This window comes from Callithrix jacchus, chromosome 1 (assembly GCF_049354715.1).
Source record: "Callithrix jacchus isolate 240 chromosome 1, calJac240_pri, whole genome shotgun sequence".
Classification (NCBI taxonomy): Eukaryota; Metazoa; Chordata; class Mammalia; order Primates; family Cebidae; genus Callithrix; species Callithrix jacchus.
In genome coordinates this window covers 183,941,408-183,960,959 of record NC_133502.1, presented here as the reverse complement: position 1 = coordinate 183,960,959, position 19,552 = coordinate 183,941,408, and the positions used below count along the sequence as shown (strand labels likewise).

At 54.1% G+C, this 19,552-nt stretch overlaps 1 long non-coding RNA gene across 1 annotated transcript in view; it reads left to right on the top strand.

The window, feature by feature from the left end:
- Positions 1-19,300, top strand: part of LOC144576978 (uncharacterized) — a 50,241-nt gene extending 30,941 nt beyond the window's left edge. The window contains exons 2-5 of the long non-coding RNA XR_013519960.1: positions 15,656-15,713; positions 15,908-16,048; positions 16,439-16,554; positions 18,111-19,300. This is a non-coding gene — a long non-coding RNA (uncharacterized LOC144576978). The remainder of the gene's footprint in view (positions 1-15,655; positions 15,714-15,907; positions 16,049-16,438; positions 16,555-18,110) is intronic.
- Positions 19,301-19,552: the final 252 nt, after the last annotated feature.

The following is a 19,552-nucleotide window of genomic DNA, read 5'->3' as shown; positions in this document are numbered from 1 at the left end:
AAGTTAAAAGGAAGAGCCCGAATCCTGTTTTATCAGCAGGGTCTTTGTGATCTGGCTTATTTTACCCAGTCCCTGTTCAAGATGGAGTCACTCTAGTTCAGATGCCTCTGACGGTCCCACAGGGCCCAGGCGAATTACCCAGCACCGATGTCGGCAATGCTGCCGGTGGGAGACTCTGCTTCAAATTAATCTGTCAGGACCAGGGAAATGGGAATCTGAATTTTGGGGTTGGGGGGAAGGAGGTTTTATATGTTGTGTAAAAATATATTTATTATCAAGGGAAGACCTGCCCCTGAGATCCGCTGAAATTAGCACATCCTGTAACTCAGACAGCTCTTTTCTGTGGTGATTAGTTTAAGACAGCTGGAGAATTAATTGGTTTAAATGTTCTGACGTGAAGGTGAGTCTCACTTGGTGGATGCATGTGTCTGGCACATGAAAGATGCTCAATAAATATTTGTGAAATAAATACCTGTGGGAACGCTGGGTTCTGGAGAGAGTGGGGACTTAGCAGCAATGTCCTGGCCGAATTACCTCCTCTTTCTCTTTTCCCAGCTGGAGCCGGCTTGGTGTTAGAGGGTTTACATATGTTATTTTCAGCCAGGGTGCCCCAGAAGGCCGGAGGAGCAGCCTGGGGGCCCAGCGGGAGCAAGCCGAGGATGAGGGGCACCCATAACAGCACCAAGAAATAAAGGAAACGAATCTCCCTATTTCACACCCTCCAGGACACTTCCCAGCTTCAAAGTAATGATTAAAAATGCTCTTTGGAGTCGCAATTTTTACATTTCATTGCAAATAGTTTCCCCTATTTGACATCTTTTTGAGAAACCCGCCTGCCTTCCTCACAGAACGTGTCTTGGAAGGAGACGGAGGGGCTGTCAGCCTGTCTGCCTGGGCTGTCAAACCTCACAACGGCCAGCAGGAAGCCAGGGCTGAGGCGGGGACAGGAGTGAGGAGGGCAGCGGGGCAGGCAGTGTGGAAGGTAAGCCAGGTGTGTGTGTGCGCACTGCTGTGTGTCTATCAGTGTGCACCAGGGAGGTTTCCTTTGGAAGCATGTTCTCGTCCTGCACAGCCCCTCCTCACCTGAGTTAGATTCGAGTTGTGCTCCCTTTTGGAAAGGGAGGATGGAGAGCATGGCTCCTCAGGTTGGGTCTTGACCTTGCTTCACTGTTCAGTGGAGGGTGGCCAAGGCCTGGGCTTTCTAAATTTGCTCCCCAATACCTTGGCTGGAGTGACTTCGAGGGTGTCAGAGTCTCCAGCAGGGCGTGATGAGCTCAGAAGGAGGGAGAGGGCAGCGCTGGGCGGTACTTGCTGTGTTTTCGGCCTGTTCTGTTTCAGCGGGGGCGGGTGGGGGCAGGTGGGGAGGTGGGGGGGGTGGGCGTGTGACTCCTCTTGGGAGGGCCAGAGGACCAGGCCCCCATGGGGAGCAGCTCTGAGGGCTCACTCATCTTGGGGAGGAGAGAATGGAAGGCGTGGTGCCCCTGGGTGCCTGGCAGTCTGGCCTTGCCAGCAATCTGATGCTTGATCTCGGCAATGGATTATCTTTTTTTCTTCTTTTTCTATATTTTTTCTTGGAGATGGAGTTTTGCTCTTGTTGCCCAGGCTGGAGTGCAATAGCCCGATCTTGGCTCACTGAAACCTCTGCCTCCTGAGTTCAAGCTATTTTCCTGCCTCAGCCTCCTGAGTAGCTGGGATTGCAGGCTTAAGCCACCAGGTTCAGCTAATTTTTGTATTTTTAGTAGAGACGGGGTTTCACCATGTTGGCCAGGCTGGTCTCAAACTCCTGACCTCTGGTGATTTGCCCACTTTGGCCTCCCAAAGTGCTGGGCGTAAGCCACCTTACCTGGCCAGCAATGGATTTTCTATCCTGCCTCACAAATTATTATTTTCAAGTCACCATTTGGAAACTAAACGGCTCCCTGTGGTCCTTGCAGAATATTCCATGCATTTCTATGCTCTGGATCAAAAGGAGGTGGCTTCAGACATAGGAAAATGCAATCAGAGGTGAGGCCAGGACAGGCAGCATCTTGACATCATATTTAGAGGCCTGGCCATGATGGAAGTTTCCAGAAATAAACATCTTGGGGACCCTGGATCTACTGGTGACCACTTCTCTTGAGAGAGGCTGGCGGTACAGGCTGAGGAAGGCGGGGATGTGAGTATCTTGCTTGCTGGGGTGTTCAAGTCATGGTGAGCCCTCTAAGGAGTAGGGCTGAATTAGGTGGGGGTGAGGAAGGGGCAGGAGCAACCTTGGGGTTCCCCCTGAACAGCAGGGCCTGACCCCCTTCTCAGAAGCAAGGTCTCAGCCAAGGCTTGTGGTCCGGCTGGCATGGGTGCTGCCATGGAGAGCTGTTGGGTTCTGGTGGGTCTGGGGCCACCTTGGCCTTTGCCTGCCTCAGCTCCTCCCCTCAGTTCCTCCCCTCAGCCCCGAAGCAGGAGAGCACCAGGCAGCCCTTCAAATCCAATTTGTTGGTAATAGATGCTCAGCACCGCAAAGAAAGATTATCACTGAGACAAAGGACCTTTCAGCAACACGGTTTACTTCCTGGATGCAGGAGGGGTACCCTCACTAGCCATCTTGCCATGAGAGCACAATGAACGAAGGAAAACACACAGATTTATCCCTTACGCATGTGGGGTCGTCCTCACTGCTGTGTCTGATCTCCATTGGCTGGAGCCAGACCTCACAATATAAACTAAAACCTGATTGGCTAACAACTTAAAACTTTTCTAAACAGGTAAAAGCAGTGGAGAGCTGGGACCTGCCTGTGAGCATGTCAAGCACAGATATCTTGGTTAAAGTACAAGGACACAGAATGTACTGCATGCCTGTAAGCATGGCATGTCTCACAGCTACGTAGGATAGGGCTTAACAAAATTATTAGCACATTTATTCTTTAACAAGAAAGGAAACTTTGAAGAGGAGCTTTTCTACCTCCCACATAACTCAAGAGCTCATTTATTTCCTTTGCTCTCCTACCTACCCACACCCCCCAACATACTCACCTGAAACTCCAGGCTTGGGCAGCTGCTCTTCAGAAACCTGAGAGCCACCTCCCTTCCATTCAGTTCTGGTGAGAGTGGGAGACACCCCAGAGAGGCTCAGACCACAGCCTGGGGAGGAGCTTTAAAACAGCGGCCTTCCTGACACAGCTGGTTCAGGCCCCGATAGGGTCTGCGTGAACCGTGTGCATTCATGCATCTGCCGGACCCTCAGGGGTTATGCATTCGCATGTTGACCTTCAGCCTACAGTTCCTCTTGGAGGCACGTGCTGAGATCCCATTGCTGGGCTTGGACAGAGACCAGTTTTGGCCACTGTCAAGAAGATGCTGTGACAAAAGCCCATGTGAGCAGAGGCCACCAGAGGCCAGTGTTAAAGAGAAAACACGTAATGACACTTGAGAAAGCATGGTAAGGAAGGCTGTGTCGCCAGAATGTCCCCAATAGGGCCTGGAATGGTCCAGGAATTCCTGCTGGTCCAGGAATAAGCAGAGTGGCTGATCTGCAGGCCGCCTGCGATACATGTGCTGGGGTGCGTTTGGGGCGTGCTTGTTACCGCAGCAAAGCTGATTAATGCAGCCTCTGCTGTGGCTTCACGTGGTCGTGCCGGAAGAGAAACTGAGTGTTCCCAGCACATTGATTAAAAGATGTGTGCTTCTGGGGTGGAAGGGAGCTTTGTAGAAACGCTGAATTTAAGTTGAGTCCCTGCTGCAAGGAAGACGGTCACCTGGCTGCCTGCCCTTCCTGCGCACCTGAAAGGGAATCTGTGTGCTGGTGAACACAAAACATGAAAGCGCTGAAGTGGACAACTAATTTTCTTTTTTTCATTTTTAATTTTTTTAATTTTAATTTTTTTTTTTAGAGATGAGGTCTTACTATGTTGCCCAGGCTGGAGTGCAGTGGCTATTCACAGGCGCAATCCCACTACTGATCAACACGGGAGTTTTGACCTGCTCTGTTTCCGACCTGGGCTGGTTCACCCCTCCTTAGGGAACCTGTTGGTTCCCCGCTCCTGAGAGGTCACCATATTGATGCCGAACTTAGTGCGGACACCCGATCGGCATAGCGCACTACAGCCCAGAACTCCTGGGCTCAAGTGATCCTCCCACCCCAGCCTCCTGAGTAGCTGGGTCTGTAGGTATGCACCGCTGTGCACGGTGGCGACTAATTTTCAAAACAAAACCTCTAATGATAGGTCAGTGCTGCGGTGAGATGTATTGGATTACGTGAGATATGTAGTTTGATATGTTGAGGTGTCATGTGAGATCTGCTAAACTGCAGTGAGGTGTGTGGTGTAAGCAGCTGTGGCCTGTGGGGGCTGGGAGTGGATTTCCAGGGAATTCCTACCATGGCAGCTCATGAGGAAAGAAAATGATGACCACAAGTTTCATTAGATATTGAGCGCTTCTTGTGTGTGTGTGCATGCGTGTGCATTTGTGTGTGCATGTTTGTGTGTCTGCATGTGTGTGTACATGCATGCACATGTGTGACACACACTGAAGATAGGGACAGGTTCCACTGGGCATCGTTGACCTGGGAAGCGGTTAGCTTGGTGCCCTGCAGCCACGACCTCTGTCCTGCTGGCCATATGGAGGAGGGAGTTCCATTTGCAGGAGAAAATGAGGCCAACAGAGAGAGCCAGGAAACACACAGGTAGTGTCTTGGTCTGTTCATGCTGCTAAAATGCCTTAGGCTGGGTAATTCGTAAACAGCACACATACATTGCCCACACTTCTGGAGGCTGGGAAGTTCAAGATCACGGCACCAGCAGATTTGGCGACTGATGAGGATGCTCTCTGCTTCCAAGATGGTGCCTGGTGGCTACGTCCTGTCCTCACTTGATGGAAGGGGTGGAAGGCAAAAGGGGCTGAGCTGGTTTCCTCCAGCCCTTCAGTGAGGGCGCTGATCCCATCCACGTGGGAGGCCTCATGAGTCAATCACCTGCTCAAGGCCCCATCTCTTAACACGATCACATCGTCCATTGCATCTCAATATATGAATTCTGGAGTGACACATTTATTCAAGTGATACGAGAGAGAGAGAGAGAGAGAGAGAGAGAGAGAGAGAGAGAGGGAGAGAGGGAGCGAGAGCGAGCAGAAACGTCTGATAAACTTGCTCTGGTCTCTGGAGCCAGCCCGAGGTACCTCCCTGCTGGTAGCTTCCTTCATGCTGGTAGCTAGTGTGGGTCCCGTCTCTGCCCCTTCCCATTGAAAGAGTTCTGAGCAATAGAGGAGCTTGACACCTGGCTCCGTACTTTCTGATAATATGGCTGGCTTTCATCTGTCTTTACACAGTCGTGTGCACACCTCATTAATGTTAACTTGCACTCAGCAACTTGCAAAACATGAAATTTGGGCATAAAGCAGCATCCGTAGCGGCAGCCATCAGTCATATAAAGAAATCTGTTGATCTGGTTACTGGCTTCTGTGTAACAAACCACTCCAAGCTGAATGGGGGAAGATGACACAGCTGCTATTTTATTATGCTCGTGGAGCTGGAGCTCAGGAATTCACACAGGATGCAATGGGATGGCTTTGATTCTGCTCCACGTTTTCTGGGGTCAAATGGGACAGTGCCAATACCAAGGGGACTTGAAGCTGGACCCTCACGTATGTGGGCTGAGCCGGGCTCGGTGGTGACTGTTGACCAAAGCACCAGCTCGTGGCCTCTCATGTGGCGTGGGTTTCTCCCAGCATGAGGACCAGGCTCCGAAGGGGAGCTTCCTGAGTCAGAATGCCCAGGGACTGGGGTTCTAGGAGTGTCAGGTGAAGGCGCCTGTCCTGTCCTGTCCAGCCTCTAAACTCACCTGGCCTCCTTGCCACTGCCTGCCGTTGGAAGCAGTTGCAGCCTGTCCAGGTTTGGCAGTCGGGGTAGGGGGTAGAGACCCCACCTCTCAATGGGAAGAGGGTCAAGGACTTTGGGGCCAGGCTGAATTTGTTTTTGTTTGTTTGTTTTTTTGAGCCTGAGTTTCACTCTGTCACCCAGGCTGGAGTGCAATGGTGCAATCTTGGCTCACTGCAACCTCTGTCTCCTGGGTTCAAGCGATTCTCCTGCCTCAGCTTCCCAGGTAGCTGGGATTACAGGTGTGCTACCATGCCAGGGTAGTTTTCATATTTTTAGTAGAGATGGAGTTTTGCCATGTTGGCCAGGCTGGTCTTGAACTTCTGACCTCAGGTAATCAGCCCACCTTGGCCTCCCAAAGTGTTAAGATTACAGGCGTGAGCCACTGCTCCTGGCCTGCCCAGGCTGAATTTGAATGTCTGGGCTCAAGCAATCCTCCAGCCTCAGCCTCCTGAGTAGCTAGGATTACAGGCGGGAGCCACCACACCCAGCTTTGCACACCTCTCTCCTTTGTGTCTGGGAAGCAAGAGGGACCAGCTGTGGACACTAGGATGGGTGTCGAGATTCAAAGACACCCAAGTAACCTGGAGCTCCCCTAAAAGCCACCACAAGCTTCACACCTGGGTCCTTGCTAGATGGAGTCCTGCAAGGGATAGAAGCACTATTTTTAAAAACTGGGGTAAAGTTCATGTAACATAAAATTAACCATTTTACAAATAGCTTTTTTGAGGTGGAATAGCCGTCTCAGAACCTCAAGTATTTAACGTGGATAATTGGATGAATCGTGTTCAGGTCACAGTTTGATGGCCTTTAGACATTCACAGTGTTGCATGGCCACCAGCCACATCTAGTTCCAGGAAGTTTTGAGGCCTCCAAGTGGAAACCCTGTCCCTAGGAAGCAGGGGCTCCGTGCTCCTCGTCCCCACAGCACTGGGAATCTCTGCTCCGTCTCCGTGGATTTGTTCACTCCTGACATTTCATGGAAAAGGAATTATCCTCTTGTAACTGGCCTCTTCCGCTTAGCAGAATGTTTCTGTGGCCCAGAATTTCCTTTCTTTTATGTATGGCTGAGTGACATCCCACTGTATGGATGGAGCACGCATTGTGACCACACTGGTCTGTGGATGGACGTTTGGGGGTTGCCATGTTTTCACATTGTGAACGCTGCTATGAACTGTGTGGGCAGGTTTTTGTTAGAATGCCTGTTCTCAATTATTCGGGGAAAGCACTTTTTATTTTACTTTTTAAAATTATTTTATTTTATTTTTTTGAGACTGAGTCTCTGTCACCCAGGCTGGAGTGCAATGGCACAATCTCTGCTGACTGCAACCTCCTCCCAGGTTCAAGAGATTCTCCTGCCTCAGCCTCTTGAGTAGCTGGGATTACAGGCACATGCCACCTCACCCAGCTAATTTTTGTATTTTTAGTAGATACGGGGTTTCAACATCTTGGCCAGGCTGGTCTTGAACTCCTGACCTTGTGATCCACCTGCCTCGGCCTCCCAAAGCGCTGGAATTACAGGCGTGAGCTACCGTGCCTGGCCACTTTTTACTTTTTAAAGAGAAACCACTGGTCTGGGTAGGGATGGCTATGAAGGGGGACATCTCTGCCTTGTTTAAAAGAGAAAGTGGAACAGAATCCTCCCCAAACCCACAGCCCACATTTTGAGGAAAGGAGACTAGAACCTTTTGCAAAATCTCCAAAGGAATCACTTCTGTTTGGCTGGAGGTGCCAGGAGGAACTAACCATGCCCATCTGTGTTCCACCCCATGGGGCAGGGCCTGAGCCAGGGGAGGACAGGGGCTTCCTGGGCCTCGTGTGGGCCCCCGGGTGACTGTAGGCCCCTCCATGGGGAGTGGTGGGGGTGAAGCATCTATGAGCTGAGAGTCACTGTAGGGAGCCTTCTGGGAGCAGAAGGTCTCCATGGGGAGGGGCCACTGTCATCCCTGAATCCAGCTGGACCCTGTGGGCTGGAGGTGGCCACGTCACGTGGCTCTGTGGCCTGTCCCCTAAGAGAGGCATCAAAGCCTGGTGGGTGCCATGGGGGCTTCTCGGATCGCGCAGGCAGTCCCGGTGCAGCGTGGGAGCCAGACAGACCTCCCCACCTGCACAGGGCTGGAGGCTGCTGGGCAGCTCTGGGTCAGGTTCTGGGGGACCAGCCACCTCTTCAGCGACCACGACCCCAGGTCTGCACCAGTGGCTTCACGTATTTAGGTCGCTGTGCTGTGGTGTGAATTGTGTCCCTGGGTTCAGACGGTGGCTCCCAGCCCCTAGTGTGGCTGTTTGGAGGCACAGCCTTTGGAGGTGATCCAGGTCAGGGAGGTTGGAAGGGTGGACCCGATCTGACAGCATTAATGACCTTCTCAGAAGAGGAGTGGAGGCCAGAGCTCTCTGGCTGCAGGTCTTGCGAAACGCTGCATGAGGACGCAGCAGGCAGCCGTGGGTCTGCAGCTGTGGGTTTGCAGTCGTGGCCTCACCAGACCCAGAACCAGCCGCCTCCTCATCTCGGACCTCCTGGCCTCCACAATGGTGAGCCCTGAAAGGCCGCTGCTTAAGGCCCGGTTCTGTGGCATTTCATTGTGGCAGCCTGCGCTGACTGAGAAAGAATCTTCCAGAAAGAACCTCGGGCAGCTGAGAGAGTCGGCCAAATTACCTCAGTTTCCCCACAGCTGAGGACCCCCAACCCACTGTTCAGACCTGCCTTTAGCACCTGACATTTTGGCCCCGCAGTATTTCTGCATTGCTTCGGGTTTGAATAACAGGTGTATTTCTCGTTTTCATCTTGGGGCCTGGGTTTTCCGGCGTCCACCTGGCTCCTTGCAGAAATGCCGGCTCTGCCCGCTGGGTGCCAGGGTTCCTCCACTGAACGGGCTGGGCGCAGGGCGGCGAGCGTCCAGCAGGGGGCGAGCGCGCGCTTTCTGGAGCGGCTGGAGCGGGTGGGTCAGGCTGAGGCGTGGAGCATCAGCCGCAAACTCTTCCCCGGCCGGCCCGGGAGGCTGCGCTGGGCTGGAGAGCTGAGCCTGGAAGCTTCCCTTTCACGGCCATTCCCTGCGCTGACCGCTGGCTTATCTACTTTAAAAAGTTCATTCAAGGCTGGGTGCGGTGGCTCAAGCCTGTAATCCCAGCACTTTGGGAGGCCGAGGCAGGCGGATCACGAGGTCAGGAGTTCGAGACCAGCCTGGCCAATATGGTGAAACCCTGTTTCTACTAAAAATACAGAAAATTAGCTGTGCGTGGTTGCGCACGCCAGTAATCCCAGCTACTCTGGAGGCTGAGGCAGGAGAATCGCTTGAACCTGGAGGTTGTGGTGAGCAGAGATGGAGCTGCTGCACTCCAGCCTGGGTGACAGGCAATACTCCGTCTCAAAAAAAAAGAAAAGAAGTGCATTCAGAGGCCGAGCGCGGTGGCGCATACCTGTAATTCCAGCACTGTGGGAGGCTGAGGAGTGTGGATCACCTGAGGTCAGGAGTTGGAGACCAGCCGGGCCAGTATGGTGAAACCCTGCCTCTACTGAAAAATACAGAAATTAGCCAGGCGTGGTGATGCATACCTGTAATCCCAGCTACTTGGGAGACTGAGGCGGGAGAATCACCTGACCCCAGGAGGTGGAGGTTGCAGCGAGCCAAGATCAAGCCACTGCACTCCAGCCTGGGTGACAGAGCGAGTTTCCATCTCAAAAAAAAGTGCTTTTGGGCCAGGCACAGTACACCTGTAATCTCAGCACTTTGGGAGGCCGAGGAGGGAGGGTTGCTTGAGTCCAGGAGTTTGAGACCAGCCTGGGCAACATAGCGAAACCCCCATCTCTAGAAAAAATAAAAATAAGAAAATCAGGCAGGCATAATGGTGAAGGCCTGCAGTCCCAGCTGCTTGGGAGGCTGAGAAGGGAGGATCGACTGAGCCTGGGAAGTAGAGGCCACAGTGAGCCATGATGGTGCCACTGTGCCCCAGCTTGGGGGACAGAATGAGACCCTGTCTCAAAGAAAAAAAAGTGCTTTCACAGTTTTCTTATGTTTATTGATCCACCCTCTGTGGGAGGGAGATGTTGTCACTGTGAGCACTGGAAATGGGGCTGGTCTTAGTAGAAATACAGATGCAAAATAATCTCATCAATACTTCTTCATATATGGGTATATTGGGTCTAACAAAAATATATTACCAGGATGAACCTCCCTGCTTTTGCCGCCTTAAATGTGGCTCAGCTGTGTTTCTGCTGGACAGTCCCAGGCCCCGGAACACAGGTTTGCAGAGGTGGGGTTTCACCACCTGGTGGAGCTGGGAGGGCCCAGCACTCCCTTGGCATTTCCCATAGTGCTGCTGGGGCTCAGCTGGCTTGGAGTTTCCCTGATTCCTTGACTCCTATGCTGATCTCCCACACGGGTGCCTCAGGCAAGGAAGCAATGCTTGGGCACTAACCCTGAGATCCAGGCGGACTCTGGATCTCAGCCCCCTGGGCAGCCTCTCCTCCAGGTTTGAGTCTGGTTGTAGGTGGGCATCAGGGGGTTCGTCTGTCCACAGAGGCTGCAGACGGCTGCAAGCGGGGCCTGATGGAGCTGCAGCCAGGCTGTGGCCACTCATTGAGCTTGGCTCTGGCTTCTCAGCACTGGGCACTGGGCTCTGGCCTTTCAGCACTGGGCTCTGAGCTCTCAGTTCTGGGCTCTCAGCTCTGGGCTCTGGGCTCTCAGCACTGAGTTCTCAGCTCTCAGCTCTGGGCTGGATGGCCACGGGGTCCCAGGTGTCCCCATGAACCCGCAGCCCCATGAGCAATGGCGATGGCTGCTGGAATTCCCATGGGAGCCCTCGAGCCCTCAGCACGCACTGTGCCCCCGTGCAGGGAAAAGGTGTGGATGTTGGGGCAAGAGAGCCCCTTTCATCTCGCTGTGGATGGACCAGACTCTCGGGCCGTCATGTCGGTGGATGGTGGAAAGCGTCATCCTGATGATTCACTCATGACGATTCAGTCACTTTAGGATGGTTCTTGGCCCACATTTGGGAGACATGAATTCTTCCCCTATCCTGCTTTTCCCTTCTCCTGGGCTGGGCAGATCCTGGGGGCTCTGGGGACTTCCAGGTCTTGACCGAGGGGCAGACCAGTTCAGCTGCTGTCTGTGGCCATCTGCTGAGATGTGACTCACCAGCTGCCCCCTACCCTGGAGAAGGCTGAGGGCCCCGGGTCCCTGAAGCTGGTCCCTTCAGGTCACTTTGTGTCTTCATCCTCCCAGCCCTGGGCCCATTCCCCGCTGCTGGCCCACCCCCAGCTTCCTTCTCACCCTTCCCAAGATGTTCTTCTGTCTGGTTTAGGTGGCATAGCATGATGGCTGGGGCTGCAGAGCTGGGCCTTGAATAACAGTTCTGCGACTTACCAGCTGTGTGACTCTGACTAAATTGCTCAACCTCTCTGGGCCACAGTTTCCTCAGATGGAGAACAGTGAAATGAATGAACACATGTAAAAGTGCAGGTGCCTGTGAACTCTTCTCCTTCCTTTTCCCTGTATTGCCCCGGATGTAGGGGACTCGGCAGTGGTAGTGTAGAAAGCCACCAGGCCCAGGCACTTGCTCAGCCCAGCTCCTGGTGGCAGACGTGGGTGGCACCTACCCTCTGTCACCACCACCCCTCTTCCTTGGGGTGTGGGTGGCTCCTCATTCCCAGGGTTAGTGGCTCCCAACCCGGTGAATCCAGCGTACCTTAGACTCTTACGTTCCCAGCCCAGAGCTAGTTTAGGCACAGCAGGCGGGGTGGTTCTGCTGGTGGGTCTGAAGCCAGTCGATAACAACAGCTTCTAGGGAAGGCTTTCTTGTTTTTCAAAGAGATTCTAAGAAGAGACTGCCCCTTTTCTGGGCATCGCTGGGTCTGGGTGGGATTCCTGGGGCTGTGGCAGCTATTTTGTAGCCTTGAGGAGCACCAGCCTGAACCCCAGAATGGCCAGGAGGACAGAGGTGGAAGGGGCCAGGCAGCTGATCGCACCGGCTGGGGCCTTTTGTGATACTCAGAAGCAAATGCTCTTTTTGCAATGAGTGGGGGTTTTGCAATGCATCGGAAGGGCCTCTCCTGGATACTGTTCTCCTGCTGGCACATTGGACGTCTTGCTCTGTGTGAACTTCTCCAGAGCCACCTGCTCTCAGCCCAGTGGATGAGGCCCAAGCTCCCTCTGCACCCGCAGCCTTCACTTGACTCTGGAGCGTCTCAGGATCTCCCCAACCCACTCCCTGCCATGATGCTCATGGTCTGTGGGATTCTTGCTCTTCTCTCTTAGTATTCCAGCCTCTACTGAACTGGTGGGTGAGGGTGGGTAAGATTTTAAAAATAAAATACATAATCTGTGGGAGAGATGCTTCAATGTGGAGATATTAAAGTTAAGAAGTTCTATTCACTAGCAACAGATTCAAAAGAACAAAAAGGTAAGCTATGAACTGGGAGAAAGTATTATCATCATAAATATTAATAATTGACAAAGGATTAGTAGCCTGCATATATAAAGAACATTTGTAGATCAATAAGAAAAATGACATACAACCCAATAGCAAAGCGTGAAATAAATGAGCAGGCATCTCACATAAGACAGAAGCTGGATGCCTGATAGCAACCCAGAAGGGCTAAGCCTTGGCAGGGATTGGGAAGCCAAATGAGGAGACCCCACTGTGGTCTCCAGGTGCAGGGCAACTCCCTCTTAGATCCCACAGTCACACTGAGTGATGGATGAGAGTGGGGTCTTTAGGACCTCCTGTTCTGAATGAGGGGTAAATTTGAGCAATTGCTTTGGAAAAATTTGGACTCATTTGTACAGTTCAACATCCACAGGCTCCAAAGCCCCGAAATCTCTTGAACACATGCCCCAGGACATGGATTGTGCAGAAAGCCAGAGACGCCCCAAAGTACACCAGTAGAAGGTGGGCAGGTGTGTTCACATGGCAGAGCGGTACACGGCAGCGGGCACAGAGGCACCAGGGCTCCCGTCTGTGACAGGGACAGTCTTAGCAACCAGACTCAGCAGGACAGGGTTAGCGCAACATACAGCAGGCTAAGTAGAAAAACAACGGAAATGAAACAATGTGGAACTTAAGTACACGTTTATATGCAATGAACCGAAAGGCAAAGGAATCTAATAAGCATGCAGTTCAGGCTTGTGTTTGCCACTGGGGAGGTGAGGAAGGCAGGAGGATGGTGGAGGAGAAAATGCACAGGTAATGCATTCATTCTTGGGTTTGGGGCACAGAGTGTTCATTTTAATATCATTATCATTGTTGTTATTATTGTTAATTACTATTTGAGACAGGGTCTTGTTCTGTTGCCCAGGATGTGGTACATCCTGGCAGTGGTACAATCACTGCTCCCAGTAGCCTTGACCTCCTGGGCTCAAAAGATTCTTCCATTTCAGCCTCCCAAGTAGCTGGGACTATAGACACGTACCACCACGCCTGGCTCATTTTTATTTTTCAATGTTTTGTAGAGATGGGGTCTTGCTATGTTGCCCAGGTTGGTCTTGAACTCCTGGGCTCAACTGATCCTCCCTCCTTGGCTTCCCAGAGTGTTGGGATTACAGGGCTTGAGCCAGTGTGCCCGGCCCAGTTTTTAATGACACACAAATGAATGCACAAATTCGTAAGTATAATCGAAGTGGCCGGGTGTGAAGGAGTGATGGGGGATGTCATTGGCCCAGGGGTCTGCTTCATCTGCTTCTGAGCTCCTAATTCCAGATAGGGCATGGAGACCCTGACTCTGTCCCCAGGAAACCTGACACCTGCTTATGGGAAGAATTCAGCACAGGGCAGAACAGAAGGAAACACCGACCATCCCACGGCTTGGTTGCCTTGTGACGTGTTTCCTTCCAGGGAATTCCCAGGGTGTATGTAACTCAGGGACCACAGCTGCATATGCTAGGCGCTGGGACAGAGCTGGCTGTGGCCACGCGTGAGCCTGTGATCCCTGCCCGCTTCCTCCAGCTCTGGGCGTTTTCCAAGCACCAGCTTATGAGGCAGAAATGACTTCAAGCAGGAAGCTTTGGGTGAAGTTCAAGTTTAAAATGGTTTTCCTGGAATTTCTCAGGGCCCATTCAATCTACGAGTCAATTGTTCACAGTTTTTCCCTCCCGGTACTAGGTTGATGGAAGGCTGCCAGGCTGCTGTTATATGGGAAGTCCCTTTGTAGGTCCGTTTGTGGACAGGGTGTGAGCAGTTTCCTTGCTTTAACAATTCCTGACCCGAAGAGGCTGCAGGAGAAAGTGGATTCTGAGTTGGGGGTGTAAGAACCTGGTTCTTTCCTGTGCTGAATGTGGGGTGGCGTGCGGGGAGGGGACAAGGATGTCACAGAACATCTCAGCATGCAAAGGTCAGGTCTGTGACTGGCCTGGAGGCAGATTTTGGCAGAATTTCCTGGGTGTGTCCCTCAGAACACTCATTCCGTGGGATGCTAACATGTGTGATGTGAGAAAGAAGAATTCCAGTCAAGTTGCATCGGGAACACTGATTTCAGATGGCATTTATCACCCTTCTCGGAGGGAGGGCTTCCTGGCACAGGTGCCTTCCCGAGGGCTGGGAGATGCTGAGGGGCTGAGCGTGATGTGGTCCTCAGAGTCACTGGCCTGGGGGGTATTCTGTGGGCAGATCCCTGCGGAAGGGAAGCGTTTTAGGAAACAAGTCAAATCCCCAGGGAGTGGAGGGGCGCTGGGGTTCTGCCTGCTCTGTGCGGTCGCCAGCTCCCAGCTGGGTGGGGCCTGCATCGGCCTTGAGGCTGCCCCGTTGGAGAGCCCTGTGGTCTGGGCTCCTGGAGCTGGGACAGAGACACACCTGGCATTTGGCCAAGAGTGGAATTGCATTTGTTTCTGCCTTTGTCAGTTAGCAAGGCCATTGTTCATGGAGTGGGGGCTCCCTGGGAGCAGCTGCAGCCAACAGCTGGATGTGGCTTTTCTGGGTACCAGGGGACTGGAAGCTGTGCAAAGGCCAACCTCGGGTACCTGTGCGAATCCAGGCAAGGGCTGGTGGCCTCTGGGCATCTGGGCCAGCCCCCGGAACCCATTCAGTTGCCCATGGGCCAGGACACTGCCCAGCAGTCTTTGGGATGATGATGGCTTTTGGCGGTGGCAGGACTTGTGGTCAGGAGTCACCTGTGGCCTGAGACTTTTACCTGGGCAGAGTCAGACCCCTGTGGGGGAGAGTGAGATTTCCTTACAGTGTGTGTCAGGCTCCCCAGCAGACACAACCAGAAGGACATGCAGAGAGAGAGGCTTCCGAAAGGGACCTGGCTCCTGTGATTCTGGTGGCTGGCAGGAGACCCAGGAGAGCTGACGCGTATTTGTGGCCCCAGTCCGAAGGTGGGAAAAGACGGAGGTCTCAGCCTGGCAGTCGGGCAAGAGGAGTCCACTCCTGTTCTACCCCAGCTGCCAGCTGACTGCACACCAGGGAGGGTACCTGCCTTGCCCACCTGTGGATGCAGCTGTGACCCTCATCCAGAACGCCCTTAGGCACACCAGGATGGCATCTGACCAAACGTCTGGGTGCTCCCCGACCGAGGTGAGTTGACACATAACCACAGTGCTTAGTGAGCCAGTGTCCTCGATGGAAGGCTGGGGCAGGACCAGGGCGTTTCGTGGTCTCCCTAAATTGAGAGTTGGAAGCAGGCCCTGCCCAGATGGCTGCTCCGTCCTCACTGCAGAAGAGAACTCAGCCCATTGGTCCCGGGGATGCAGAATGGGGAGCCCTCTGCAGGGAGCCTGGCCTGGAATGGGCAGTCCTCTGTGACCAGTCCGCATGGAATGAGGGCCAGCCCTCTGCCCCCTGCCCTGGTCCAGGGCACTGTGGGCCCCTCATTCCTTTCTGCAGCTGGACCCCCTGGCTTGGAAGAATCCAGATTCAGGTTCTCTAAGGCGAATAATTGCCTGTGTCAGGCTGGGGACTCAACAGAAGGGCAGGAGGGGAGGGGAGGGGCGGGGCTGGGGGTGGGGCCTGGGCCCTGGGGCGGGGAAGGGGCTGGGCCTGGGGCTGGGATTGGGGAGGGGCTGGGCCTGGGGCAGGGCCTGGGGCTGGCTGGTTCCTCCCCAAGGTGGCACCTTCCTATGACTTCTTCTACCCTAGGCCAGACCCTGCCCTTGACCAGCCCTAGTTCCAAGATGAATCCCAGGATGGCCGCGCCTCAGAAGCTGCCGGAAGGAGGCTGAAGATATGCACCAAGAAGGAGCCTGGCAATGAGGCCTCTCGTACTGGCTTGAAGTTGAGGTCTCTTCTTCAGGGACTGGTCAGGGTCCCTGTCCTACCAGAAAGGGACCCCTGGGTTGGGGGCCTGCTAGTACCTGTGGGCGGGGGTGGGGGGCGAGTGAGGAACCCTGGTGTCCCCTGCGTGCTGCAGCCAGATTCTTGCTACTGCCACCTCCAGGGGTACTCCTGGCAGCCTTACTTCCAGCTCAGTTCCCTGGGTCCAGTTGAGAGCATGCAGGGGTCCCTGGCCATGGCGGACAGTGGGGAGTGGCTGGGAGGCGGGGGCTGTCCTGTCCTCAGGAGTGAGTGCTGCTGGCCTGGGCTGAGCTGATCTGGACAGCAGACTGCGGAAGAGCCCCTAGTAGGAGCGATGGGTGAGGTAGCCGCCGGTGACCAGCTCTGTCTCCCCAGTGAGATCGACACTGTATGTCTCCGTGTGGAGGGCGGTGGCTTGGGGTGTGGTCCCTGGTCCCGAACTTTCTGGGCTCAAGTCCTGGCACTGCCCCTTACAGGCTGTGTGCCCCGGGGTGAGTTTCTCCACTCCCTCTGCTTCCTTGTCTGTAGAATGGGGTGGCTGCAGTTCCCACCCCACAGGGCTGTCACACGGGATTAAGCACATTGGCAGTGAAAGAGCCTAGCGCAGCGCCGGGCATGGGTCAGTGCCATGAGCATCGTTTACAAAACCCCAGAAACATCCTGCATCTGAGGGCAGATGAGGTGGTCCCCGCCGCCGCCCTGGGCTGCCGGGGCTCCTGGCCCCTGGCCACGCGGCTGCTTGCTTTCCTCTCTGTCTTCCCGGCACAGCCTGATGGTCCCGCTCTTCCTGCAGAGACGGGCATTTCTTCTGGAACTTGTGTCTCAGCCCTGACTTACCCACTTCCAGTTTCCATCCCTCAGGGAGTCAGAGTGACTCCATGATTGTCTGATCTGCAGAAAAGCAGAAGTGTGCACCTACTTTACTATGAAAAATAAGGAAATTAAGGCTGGGTGCAGTAGCTCACACTTGTCACCCCAGCACTGTGGGAGGCTGAGGCAGGTGGATCACTTGAGGTCAGGAGTTCAAGACCAGCCTGGTCAACATGGCAAGACCCCTTCTCTACTAAAATTACAAAAATTAGCTGGGTGTGGTGGCAGGTGCCTGTAATTCCAGCTATTTGGGAGGCTGAGGCAGGAGAATCACTTGAACCTGGGTGGTGGAGGTTGCAGTGAGCTGAGATCACGCCACTGCACTCCAGCCTGGGTGACAGAGAGAGACTCTGTCTCAAAAAAAAAAAAGGAAATTAGACAGCAAAGTCCAGCAGAAGCAGCACCTGCCGTTGGCATCACTGAGGCCCCACTTGTCGCCTGTAATCAGTCCCACACCCATGTCCTCAGTCTTAGCCACGCCTGCCTCAGTTGCTGCTGGAGCAGTTGGGCCTTTTCCTAACATTTTCTCAGCAAGATGGCCGGCCTCCCCTCACACACACAAGGCAGGCATCTGCGGGCTGCCTCTTGCCAACCAGAATTCCCAGCAGCATTCTTATGAGAAAGTGTTATCCATGGCCCCACCCCAGGCCTCATGAGAGGCACTTGATGTAACTCACTCTTTCCTTCCAAAAGTGCCTGTCCAGTGTAGGGTGGCAGGTTCAGGCAGGCGGCAGAGGACATGCGAGAGAGTCCTCACCCCTTGGAGGTTTCGTTCATGTCCACATCGGCAGAGAGCAACAAATGCAGGAAGGGAAGGGGCGGGATTCGGAGGGACACTGAGGCAGGCTGGGGATGGATGTCAGGCTGTTATCACTTTACACGAACGAGGGACCCTCTGTGCCAGGTGATGTTCCTGCAGGAAGGAAGGGATGAGCCAGGTGGATGCAGGAGGGGGCTCTTCTGGGCTCAGAGGAGTATCCCAAGGAGTTGTGAGTGGGTGGATGGGAAACCAGGAGTTGTGAGTGGGTGGATGGGAACTCAGACATGAGGGTAGACAGGGAACACTGGAGTTCTGGGTCCCGGGGAGCCAGCACTGAGAGCTCTTTCCGGCACCAGCTCGATGCCCCGGAGAGCAGAGCCTGTCTCCCACTGCCCTCTCTTCCTTCTCTGTCTGCAGGCACCTGGCGCCGCCTCCTCCCTCTCGGACTCCACCCACCCCATCCACTTCCCTTCCTCAGCTGCTCAGGCAATGACAGGGAAGATCCCACCCCTCCTCTGATGCCCCACATTCCCTCCCTGGGCTTCCAGAGGGTCCCCCTTCCCAGCCCACAGGGGCACAGGTCATCTCAATTTGGGGCGCCACCCTCCTGGCTGCAAGTCCTTCCAGCCCCATCATCTGGACCCAGCCTTGGCAAGCCCCCTACTGGCCATATGCTTCTGAGCAGGCCAGTGTGCCCAGCTCTGTGTTAGGGCTTGCTGCTGGGGATGAGGACGCACACTGTGTCTGCATAAACCTGTGCTCTGCGCCTGGTGGCTTCCTGGTCTGTGGTGGGGGAACACACCTACCCCCTCCCCTCTCCTGTGCTTCCTGCTGCAGCTCAAGGTCCCCCTCAGGGTGCCCTGGACACCTGCACCCCAAGCCTGGACATGTGCTGAGCATGCTCTATGTGGACAATGGCAGAGCGCTCCTAGATCACCATAAGGACATGATCGTGGAAGAATATGGGTGCCTCTGATGAGATCTTGGAGGGAGACTGGATTTGCCTGCACTCTGGAAGGCTGGGAAGCTCCTGGAAGACATGATAACCATCTAATACAGTAAGGAGACAAGAGAGGCAAAGTTGCTCTGCCTACCAGAACTGAAGAGACAGGGCTGCCCACTCTGTAAATGAAGGCTCAGTGGAGTCTGGCCAAGCACAGAGGCTGCTGTCAGGAAGAGGGGGAAGAAGCCTGTGCAGGGGGCTTGCTGGGTGCTCTCTACTGAAAACACAGTGGCAAGTAAAAGCACGAGTGCATGAGTTCTTTACCGGGTTTTTAAAACACCTGCGACCCTCCTGAAATTGTATGTGAAAGTTGAGACGTATGTGCCTGTGTTTTGGAGGTGGGATGAGGTGACCTATAGCTTTCATGTATTCTCCAAAGTAGTCTGTGTGTGACCCGTCCCCTTTCCCAAAGGTTAAGGATCACTGTATAGATTAAAAAGAGTCCATCAGTCTCATTGCCTCGGGCTGGGCTGGGCTGGGGAAGCCCCACAGCTTTCTGGCTGGGCCAATGGCAATCTACTGGCCTTATCCAGAGGCTCTTTGGAGTGGGTCTCTGCTAATGAGCTGTGTAACAATAAAGTCATTGTCTAGTTAAAAAAAAAAATATGCTGCATGGCTGAGCTGGTGGCTGGGGCAAGGCATGGGGCTCACGCTGGCCAAGGACAACCTCAGACAGGCCAGGGTCGAAGGCCAGCTCTTCACACCCCATCATGGACAGGCCAGGCTGTCCCATCACCCTCTGTCGTGGATAGCACCCCCCAAAGGATGGGGTCCTGGAGCCAGTCTGAAAAGGCAGGAGGGCAGACGTCGAGAGAGGGGAAGCCCCCAGAGGCCAGGTGCAACTGCGGAGCGGGAA